This window comes from Gallus gallus, chromosome 3, assembly GCF_016699485.2.
Source record: "Gallus gallus isolate bGalGal1 chromosome 3, bGalGal1.mat.broiler.GRCg7b, whole genome shotgun sequence".
Taxonomy (NCBI): domain Eukaryota; kingdom Metazoa; phylum Chordata; class Aves; order Galliformes; family Phasianidae; genus Gallus; species Gallus gallus.
The window spans coordinates 92,967,555-92,979,148 of NC_052534.1; the positions used below are offsets into that span (position 1 = coordinate 92,967,555).

At 45.5% G+C, this 11,594-nt stretch overlaps 1 protein-coding gene across 1 annotated transcript in view; it reads right to left on the reverse strand.

Moving 5' to 3' along the window:
• Positions 1-7,946, reverse strand: part of MYT1L (myelin transcription factor 1 like) — a 300,887-nt gene extending 292,941 nt beyond the window's left edge. Inside the window, 1 exon segment of the mRNA XM_046939137.1 lies at positions 7,865-7,946. The gene's annotated coding sequence lies outside the window, so the exon portion shown is untranslated.
• Positions 7,947-11,594: the final 3,648 nt, after the last annotated feature.

Sequence of the window (11,594 nt, forward strand, 5' to 3'; positions counted from 1 at the left end):
CTGTCATCAAACTGTTCTAAAATTATCAAAAAATCCGACACAGAGACCATTAAAGGGTAATAATTTCTACTTAACCCCAACCTTAACTGCAGTTTCAAAATTAGGTCAGTTAAAATGAAAAAAAATCACCATTTTTAAGGAGATTAAGAACCATTAAAATTGGATAAAAACATTCCTGAATGACTACACAGAGAAAGCAAACGTTACCAGATGTTATAGCATCCCTTATTTCAGGCACAGCATCCGAATTATATAAGAAATGCCCATCAATGGATGCTGTGTTCGAGAAGTGGGATTCCAGTCTGACTCAGTGTTATCATCTGGCAAAAAAAAAAAAAAAAAAAAAAAAAAAAAACACACCATGGAATTCAAAAATAGCTTGTTTGTTTTCTTCTTTTGTTTTCTCCTTTCACTAAAGCAAAAAGACACCCATACGGTGGAGATATGTGGAGCGGAGACTCACTTCAATTCGTCCATCAATAACTTCAGGTTTTAGAATCACTGTGAGTTTGTGTTAAATAAGCATATTTTTTTTTTCTTTCCAGTCAAGAAAATACGTACCACGCCAATCACAAGTAATCACACCGAGGCTTTCACTGAAGCAGCAGTTGTTAATTTTACAGCTCTACCCACATTGTTCTGGAAAATAGGCAGCAGTCGTTCCTAAAACAACAGCCTCAGAGGGCTCCATCCTGTTGGCAGGGAAGCAATGTCAAACTCCCCGCAGACTTCAGTAGAAGAGGGCCCTGAGCCGCTCCGCATCCCCCGGCTCCGAGCACGGGAGAAGTCCGAAGCCCGGCTATTCTTTGTTAACTGCCCCGGAGAGTTGAACTTTCCATCACTTTGTCAACAACCGCAAAGTGCCTGCACACAACAACAGCGACAAAAGGCCATATTTACCTTGAGGGAACCGCAAAGGGAACGCCGCAGAATCGCGAACCAAAGTAGTCCAAAGGCACCGGCCACACACGATCCAACCGCACGCCTCCAAGTAGGCCACGCTCCATCAAGCAGCCGCCTCAGCGCCAGCCACCCTGCCTTCCATCTTACCACGTTCACCCAGGAAACTGACAGACCCGCTCCACGACAACAAAACTCTCCTAATGCTTTTGAACGCCCACCATTTGTTCTCCATTCATCCAATCAACTTTGCACTGCACATCTTCTCCCGCAACTGAGGCTCAGAGGCAGGATCCCTTCTCATCTGTATGCTAATTATTTTGCCACATGGACAAAAGTAATAACGCTTTCAGACGGCAAACCAACGGGCTCGCTGAAGTCGGAGACAGAAATTAATAAGTTGCCACCGCCACCGAACGCTGAAAAGATGGGCATGCGTGCAGCCCCGTGCCTGACGGATCAGCTGGAGCCTCCATTTAAGAGTAGCGCGGAGGCTTCGGGCTGGTAGCGGTGCCCTCGGAGCCCCACCGCTGCGGCAGCCCGGCCCCGGCCCGCGCACTTACCCTGCCTCCTCCTCCTCCTCCTCCTGCCACCAGCGCGGCGACGCGCAGCCCCGCGCCCGCTCCCGACGCGCGGCTCAAGTTGCGGCCGCGCACGCCCAACCCCCAGCGGCGCGACGGGGGCGGACAGGGTCGGGTCGGGACCGCGCTGGGCGCCCTCGCGGGCTTCCCGGGTCGCTTCCCCGGCGGCGCGGAGCGCTGCGGGCAGCGGACGCGGCGCGGCCACCGGGGAGGGGGAGCGCTAAAAATACCGCCCCGCCGCTGCTACCGGCGTTAAAATGGTGTCTCCGCCGCGGCGCGGCCCTCCCACCCCCGAACCGGTCGACCTCCGGCTGTAGCTTTGAAGGGAAATAATGAGCAGGAATAGGCATCGCCTTGCCTCTGGGGCGTCTCTGCGGGGTCTGCGGAGGTAACCCGGGGGAGCTGCTAAAGCCTCGCTTATTTTACCTGCTCGCACCGTGAGCTGCCTTTTGAAACAAAAGAAACGAACTATCGCCGGCTGAAGGCATTAGCAGCCTTCCACCATTAGCGCCTGGCGCACCTGAACTTGATGTGATCGCCAGCCCCAACGTAAACAAGGGCTCGCGCACAAAAAGGTTTGTGCGTGCCTCTCGACACCGCTATCCCCCGCCGGTTGGAAGCAGGTTTGCGGTGCTCGCCGCCCCCGCTCAGCCGTGGAGCGCGTCCCTACCCGCGGGCTCTGTGCCACGCAGACAATAGCGGGGAGCGGCCCCCCGCCGCCTGCCGCAGCGCCCGCCCCCGGGCAGCTCCCCGCGGGTCTCGCCCCCGGGCAGCCGCTGCCCTCCGCCGAGAGCGGGGTGCCAGCGGGCGCCGCTTCCTCCGACCCCGTCCCCGAAATGTCATTTCGGTGACAGAGGGAGGGGCTGTGATCTTTACGCGGGGGCAGCGGCAGCCCCGTGTGTGTGTGTGGGCACGGCGGCGGGGGGAGGGGGACGCGAAGCCCCGCGGACTTGGCCGTGCCGTGCCCGCTGCCTGCCCCGGGCATCGCCGTGCCGTCTCTCCCCGGCGATGCCCTCAGTCCCCATCCCCGCAGGCGTGCAGGCTGCGCGCTTTATGGGAAAGACCGCAGGCAGCGCACACGCAGCGCACTGCCCTCCCCGCGCACCCACGCCCGCCGCCCTCCTTCTTGCCATTGTGCTGCTGCAGCCCCCCCTCGCCGCACCGCTCCCCCCGCCCCGCCGCCGCAAGGGCACAGCGGGCACAGCCCGGCGGCCGGGGCGGAGTGACCCACGGTCACACGGAACCCTCCTCCAGCCGCGGAGGCGATCCCTCCCGACCCGCCTGCCGTGCGGAGCCCAGACATGCCGGTCGCTACAGAGGTTACATCCCGCCCTGCAGGAATCACACCGCAGTCGGAAGGGGCCAGCAGCCCTTCGCAGCCGCGCTCTGATGGCGATGGCAGGAGAGGGGCTTTTTCGGGAAAGTTTGTCGTAGGAATTCAGAGGAGAGCCAGCCTGCAGGGGCAGGGACTAACAATAGCTGAGCCCTCACGACTTACACGTTTTTGGTGGAAAACGAAGTGTTTCCCTCAGATAGGGGAAAGAAAAAAAAAAAAAAAAAAAAAGACTTACGTGTCTCTTCCCCCGCCCCCCATCTCCACCTCGCTTTTTTTTTTTTTTTTTTTTCTCCTTTAATTTTTCTCTGTCATCTCTGATTACATCTCCCCGCACTCGCGGGGCTCCCCCGGGGCCGAGGCGCGGAGCCCCGGGAGCGGCCGGGCCGCAGGTGCGGGGGTGCGGGCGGGGAGAGGGCGGCGCGGCGCGGAGCGGAGGGGAGGCGGCAGGAGAGCGGCCTCCTGCTCGCAGCGCGGAGCTGAGCTTCCATCTTTGCTTCATCCTGACTGCATGCAATCTGGGGTTGGGTTTTTTTTTAACGTGCATCAACGCTGCCTAGAAGCAGGTGCACACCTGGTGATTCAAGGTCCCTTTTATATGGGTATAGGGGTATCTATACCCCTATAGATTCACCTGATCGCTTTCCAGCGTACGATTTAGTGCAGAATCTTTGAATAAATGCATTCTCGTTTCAGAAATCAAGGCTTGCCTTCTCCCTCCCAAGCTAACCTCTTTACGTTAGATGTTACCTAGCCCTATAGGGTTGTGAAGATGACTATGGGGCACACATATCATAGTAGGTGTTTTCAAACTTTTAAAATAGCTTGATGATTTAGTTGGAAAAAAAAAATCTCATATTTTCCAACCTTTAGGATGACACAAAGAAATACCCCAATGCTTTTCTCACAGAAGACAAGAACAATACTTGCCTTAATTGGGGGAAAAGGTATATAAATCCTGTGTTAGGGATAAAGGGGCTAAGCATAAATTAAAAACATTTACCAAAAAAAAAGCCGCGAAAAACAATTTTGGGAGACTGGTGATTCATTGGCCTAATTATCCTCCATAAGACATTAAGGTATGGGTTTAATGTTGTGGGATGGATTCTCCCTCCCCCAGCCTGTGTCTCGTCAACGCACATTATCCATGGGGAAAAGGAGATGCAGGTCATGTTTAAGCAGTGTTAATGAGAGCACAGTATTTTTCCTGAAGGTTAAGTTGGACAGGTTAGCAAATTTCACATAAAGAATGCTTGAAAACCTTCAGTTTCTTTTACTTTTTCACTGGTAGCGGTTTCTAATGAGACTTGGAACATTAGACAAACAGAGAAAGCATAATTCAAGCATCAGACGAACCCACTACTGTCAATAAGGGAGTGCAATTTCAGCTTGACAGGAGTATTACAAGAATATACCCGCTAACGAGCAGCCTTAATTGGCCTGCATATTGTGGCTGTCACTGTTAAAACCTGTTCCTATACAGTCCTGTTTTATACAGCCTTGAAACGTATAGTTCTGAAAAGCAGTTAAAGAGACAATGCTTTACTCACCGGGCTTTTGATTTTGTGTGGGAAAGAAAAGGGGGGGGGAAAAAAAGGAAATGAAGAGGAAATAGGAAATCTTATTACAAATATGGTATCAGTGACTGTAAAACTACGTAAGTCAAATGTATAGTAAAGCAGCAATCAGCCTTTTTCAGTTTCAGTGCACTTTGTCAGTTCTGAATGCAAACATTATTTATCCATAAAATACAATGGCTACAGAGAATTCACTGATATTTACTATATTAAATCTTCTATAACAGAGTTTGTTCTTTAATAGATCCCACCCTTTCCTCACCGAGACACTTTGTCATAAAAAGTGTCCTTAATTCAAGAGTTCACCGTCTGTCCTGGCAAATCCTTCACACAATAGAGTTAAATGTGTGGCTTCAGTTTCCAGTACACAGTCATGCTCATAAAGAATACAAATGAAAAAGAAGATGTATAAAAAAAGAAAACTTTCTGCGCATGTGCAGTTGACAGTTATTAAATGATAACAATGTAACTTCTAGATGATAAAAGTCAAAATATCAAATAGGATAGAGCAGATCATGCCCTAATGTTGTGTAAAGTGCCTTACTTTAAAGTTCTTCCTACTGTGATTTAAAACTGTCTAACCTAGAAACTTGAATATTAAATACTGCTGCAACTGAAGACTGCAGAAGTCATTCATATGCATAATGAAACATGAAAAAGATCCTCCAGATCAAGTTCCAATCCAACATGCCTACTATTTTCAAACTCTGGAAAAAATGAATGTTCAGTGCACAAGGAGGTGAGACCCCAGACACGGTAATGCTGCAGAGGGCAAACAGTTTTGAGGTGGCAAGCTGGATGCATTGTTTATCTGTCCAAAATATAAAAATAAAATATAAAAAAAAATAAAAAGATTTTAAAAAATGAACAAAATTATGTACCTCAACAAAGCTCTCTCTCTCTTCCTCCCCCCCCCCCCCCCCCCCCCCCCCTCTCCCCCCTCCCCTCCCCTGTGAAGAAGTCGGGCTAAGTATGGCAACAGCTGTAACGTCCCTCATGTCCTAAGAGTTAAACTGCATGGCTGCAAGGAAGTTCTGTCTAAGCTACACTGCCCTGTAGATCTCCGAGAAAACAAAATGCACGCAAAGACAGCTTTTAAAAAGAAAGGCAGAAGTAGTGAAACGCAGAGATTTGACGCTTTACCACAGCCATCTTCGCATCGCCTAATTAGAAGGCATAAAAGCCTCTCCTGCCTTTACCTCAGCGAGCGGAATCATTAGGGTGATGAAAGCCAGCCGTCTCCACGTTGCCAGCGAGCCGGTGGGAAGCCGGGCGGCGCTGGAGGTAATTGCTATCAGCGGCGGACAGCTCCCGGTGCTGAAAGGCGAGGCGCGGGCACGGCGCGCACAATGGCTCGCCCCGCCGCCTTTGAAAAATCACAGCCAAACTGAATGAGGTGGCAAGTGCTCGGGCTGAATAGCACTGTCTGCAGAACAATGGCAGCCAACTACAAATCCCACTATAATCACATTAATGAGATTAATCAGTGAATTAGCAGCAGTCAAATGTCAGGGTGGCAAGGAGGAATCCAACCAAGCTTGGTAATTAACTTTTGGGGGGCAAAGGAAGAGAACCGACTGTGTTATCTCTTAGGCTTTTTCAGAAGTTTACCAATTTTTTATTCACAAGCCTCTGGAAGATGCTGACAATTCAAGTGAGGGGGGGTGGAGGGGATAATACGGAGACCTCAACCTTTGCATGCAACCTGCTAATACACAGTATCCTATTACTTCGAGCTGAAGTCCGTTGAGGAAACTAGCACCATTTCAAACAGTCTACCCCAACTGCCAGAGTACTGCACTGTACTGAACTTTGGGTGTAAAATTAGTTTTGTAATCTAACTTCCACCACAAACTTCAGTAGGCATGATAAATATGGCCGATGCCAAAAGCAGTATTAAATCTTATTTCTTTTTAAAAATTTACAAAAAAGACCCTGTTTCTGAAATCAGGGGGATAAGAGAAAGAAAAAAAAAAAGTGCCCTTTAAACAGCCATCAGCAATAGATTACCATGACAAGTTAATGCTAGATTTGTTGCAGAACATTTTCTAAAACAAAAGGGAAAAAAAAAAAGATTTTTAATCAAGTAATTTAGAGTAAGTTACTTAATGTAGGCAAGTCAGACACCTGATCTCTGTCTGACCTCAATAAAAGTGAAACTTCACTCCACCTTTAATTTAGCACCCACAACCATTTCTCTATTCTAAGTATAAGATATAAAAAGAGATTCCCTGTAGACTGTAAATAAAACACAATTGCATTTATTTGCAAGAAAAAGGGTACTGTGTATGTCCTTTTCTATCTTTAAAAGGAACATTGTCAACCTTGCAAAAACATTTATCACTTAAAAAACTCCACAGTAATACACACATTACTTCTGTAGAAAATAAATAAACATTGCTTTTTAAAAATCTCCTCTGTGGCTAGATGAGGCTATGTATGTTGTTCAGTACAGAAAGAAATGGCATGCTTCTGTTCTATTAAGTTTAATCGTTGTTAGTGACAAATAAAAGAAGCAAACCTGTGTAACATCTCCTGTATAAGAGGCTAACAATCTATTTCTTTTTTACTAACTAATATAATTAATTTTCTTTTATACTCTCCAGTTAGCTTTTAGCACTAAATAAAATTATGAAATTCACACAAAATGTATGTGGACTACAGTCATACTTATCTGAACTACTTTAAAATTGAAGTATAGACTTAGAGGGTTAACTGAATTAACCATGCCTTATTTACAGAGGTGTTTCTCTTTAAAGAAAAGAAAAAACTGTTACAGATAAAAAATATTTAAGATAGTGTTCTTTAGAATTGCTACTCCCCTGTGAGTGTTCCGTTTTAAAGTACAAAACCACTGTTTTCAAACGTAGTTTTAGTGTAAAAACATTATCTTATAATCTTTTCTTTAATTGTCTTTGGCTGTCAGGAGGCTTGAGCTTTCTAATCTGAGAAGTTTCTGTCTCTGGCTCTCCATATCAAACAAGTACCGTCCAACATGCAGCAAGTTTATATAAACAACAACATGCTTAAAGCATGCAACATTATGCGTTCATGTAGCAAGCATACACTTTAGGATTTTTTATAAGCTATTCTACAGCCCAGTATAATTTCAGCTGCACAGCAGTATTGTCAGAAGAACTTGAAAAGAGCAAACAATGGATGTTTAAGTACAAGCTACAGAACAACTGCAAAAAATCACAATAATCTTTCCAGTTAGCTACAAGAATCAACCCCCACCCTACATAAAATGCATCCCACACCTGCACCGTTAACCATTTACAAGTTAAACATAAGAAAGACATTTCAGCATGGTTAAGAAACACCCTGTCTTACTACAACTTTGAAAGGATGAGGAGTAAGAAGCATACCACAGAGACCCAGAAAATGCTGCTTTTTTTCTTCATTGAACACTGAAAAGATACCCCATGTTCCAGGGAGTTCAAAAAAATAGATATATATTAAAATACACCCACCAACACTAAGTAAAAAAAAATCAGGGGGCTTCAAGAAGACTGCAGGGAAAAAGCTCTCACTCTCTTTAGTGTGCAGAAGCTTAGGGGGAAAAAAATGTCGCCCTGGCAGGAATGACAAATGCAGTAGGATAGGCTAGCAGGCCTGAGGGATCTGTTTTACTTCCACATACATCCTCTAATGCACGCACTCCCACTCATCCTCTCGAGATGCCTTTTTTTTTTCCTCCACTTTTTTTTTTTTTTTTCACCAGCTCCAAATCCCCGGCATATGACCTTCTGTTAAATAGATAAAAAAAAATTTGCTTATCAGTCATGCAAATGAGGCTGAATTCATTTTCCACAACAGATGGCCTCATAGATAATGATGATGGAAGAGAGAAAATTGAATGTCTCTCACAAGGTGGTCATGGCAACCAAGAGCAGAATAATATCAATAATAAGCTCACTGCATAATAAGGTTGTCAATCCCACAAATCAAAGTCTCCAGCTAAATCAGGTATCCCACCCCCAGCTAGTTATCAGGTAAATAGAGAAATAGAGAGCATCCTTTTTCTTTTTAGACGAGGAGCTGTGAAAAGAAATGGTGGCTCCAGCGATTCCAGGGTACAAGGGGAAGGCAGGAGCAGAAGAGATTTTTCTCTGCTAATTGTATTTTATTTAATTATTTGGGGAGGGTGGGGCAGAGGGGCACTGGATTTGGGGGTTTTTCCTATTTTGTTTTTAATTATTCCCACAGAGTTTTTATTTGGTTAGGGGTGTGGGGTGTGTTTTAGTTTGTTTTTTAATAGTGAGGCTGGTATTTTGAACTCGTTCTGCTGCCGAAGCCTTGTCTCCCCTCCCTGCGTCTGATGTGAAGTGCTGCATTGATGCAATAGCAGCTCGCCTCAGGCTTCCACCTTGGCTCCCAGGGGGCCATCCCGCAAAATGAATCAGCAGCCATCCTGAGCAGACTGATTAAAATGAAAATGGCAAGGCACATGTCTGGGCGGAACTAGAGCTTGAGCTGCACTGCCTGTCTGGCAAGCATGCTCAATATAGCTTTTGCTAATAATGGCTTACCGCCTTTCATTTTTTAAAGGTATTACCGTCACCCCTTCCCCCACTCCCCAAACAGTCAACGGTGCTGGGGGATTTTCCCCCCTTAATTGTACACTGATCGCAGTGATATTTTGCCAGAATGACATACAGTGACTGTGAAAAGACATTTTCCTTGCAAGGATTTTCTTCACAGATGTGCTGAAATACAAAGACGACATATTAACATGCATCTATAAATTATTCCCAGATATTAGCTGGGAAAGAAACCTCAGAGGAAGAGGAAAGCTCAGTCACTACCATAAACATCATTTTTTTTTCCTGTTTTTACACCTCAGCTTGCAATGGCACCTTGTGCATTATGCATCACAAGAAAATGACTGCCAGTAAATGCAGAGCAACTTCCTGGAGCTTTATGTGTGCTGCGTTTGACAGACTCTGAGCTGAATTTCTAAAGACCACCACCCCACACCCCCCCAAGCAGATAACTGGGTGCACAGAGAAAGAGCAATTTAAAGCGGGCATCTCCTGTAGTCCTTGGATGAAACACTAACATTTTGCAGACAGCTTCAGTGTGCAAAGCAGAGCAGCGAGAAAACGTCGATCGAAGCATGCACAGGATCTGAAACCTTGGAAGAATGTTGTTTCGTGGGGACTGCTCTGCCTGTTTTTGTTAAGGTTGGTTTTTCTTTCTTTCTTTCTTTCTTTCTTTTTTTTTTTTTTTTTTTTTTTTGTCCCCTTTCCTTTTTAAGCTAACAGCACAGTGCCACATCTCTGGAAATTGGTAAGTATGTGCTGTACGTATGCACACACAGCCCGATGTGCCTTCCATTAATTCCTGTTTTCAAGTCATCCTGGGATTTTTTCTCTGTCTTTTTTTACCTCAATGCCCCCCTCCCTTCCCCCCCCCCCCACCCCCCCGGCCCCCTCCCTCTCGCACTCTAGCCCTGTTACTGCAGTGTGAACCAGAAATCAATAGGGCTGCTCTAATGGAGGTTCCAGCTGCAGTTGGCTGTGCAGACACACGCACATGCACACACACACACACCCAGAGACACTGACGTCTGTGCAGCTTTCTCAGCCGATTGGGCACCACATCGGATGTTCTGTGGAGCAAAGAATAGGAATCATTTACAGTCTGCTAAAAAAAAAAAAAAAAAGGTACCTTGTATTTCCCTGTCTCCAGGAGAGCCTGGCTGAGCTCGCCATCCAGTCTGGCTTCAGTGCATGAGTGAGAACACCTCTCCAGGGTATGTGCAGTCACCGCAGGGTAAAAGATGACATCCCGAAATTACCATTTAAACTGCTGTGGCACGGAACCCTGCAATTCATTTGGGATGTTTTCATAGGGTTAAAAAATTCATATCAGAAAAGATAAGAATGTGAACATAGGAAAACAGACATGAAAAATCAAAGTGGTTTAATTGATAGATTAATGGAGCTCTTGTGCCCTTTGATGCGTTCGCAAGTATTTCTGAGCTCTGAAGAGTGTTTTAATGAAAGCTTATTTTTAAAGACTTAGTTAGAAATTATGCACTGAAAAATTACTATTGCACTGTAAGTTGCTGCTTGCTTCCCCTTTCTTCAGTAGAAGAATATTTCATTTGGTAACGATTAGCTTCAAGCTTAATTTCCTAGAGTCTTTAAGTAATATTTTTGTATTCATGCATAAAACTACCTATTGTCACTAAAACATGTTTGTTTGAGTTGTTCCTCTTTTAAACAATAAAAAGCAGGCTGTGTCATTTACCTGCTGTAGCTGTTTATCTCTGAAACAAGAAACCACCATGTTGGTGAATGTATAAAAATAATCTAATTCTCTGCTCCCTAGATAAGGTATTCCTGGGATCTGCAGCACTGCAGAACACACCTCCCCCACCACCCTGTCAATGTATTTCAACTTCAGCATATTGACAGCAACTGCCCCAGCCTGAGTCTGGCTCCAGTGAAGCATTTATATTCCTTCCACTCAGCCCTGTGTGTCTTTGCAGGGCTCAGGATGCCAACCCAGGACCAGCTCTGGAGAAATAAAGGCTGGGAAAATGAACGAATCATAAAGCCATATTGCACAGCAGAGTCACTTTCCAGTCTGTGTTCTACAGTTCATTCTTATGCAGGCTTTTAAAAAATGTGGTTTAAATCCTACAAATGATGGCACGTCATGCTACCAAGTAATGGATTGTAGGACACTGTCGAACAAAGGGGGCCAGGAAGCACAGAAGTCCACCTCTCCTCAACATCAGCAATTACTCCATCACAGTAACCCCTCCCCAAATATTTATCTAATCTCTGCTTTAATTATTTATACTGGTTGCTTTTTTCTGCTGTCCTTGGCAGTTTGGAGCACAAATTAACCATTCTCTGTTTCTCTGTGCAGAGACATTCTGCCTAAGGTTTTTTTCCTATTCTTTCTGCCCAATCCTTATTAAATATTAACCCCTTTTCTACTGGACAGAAATCTCAAGCTGCACAAGGATCACAGTTTCTCTCCATTTAAAATGTCTCTGCTTTCATAAGCTTCTAGATACATTTCACAGCCTAGCAGCAGACTGCTTACCAGACTGGTAAACATAGTGTGATAGGGAAAAGTTAAAGCATACAATGCAACTATTGTCCTGGAATATGAAATTAGAGTCTGAAGACTATAGGCTCTATATGCTGAACCTATATGCTCAAATGTGTTTCTTTTGTATTA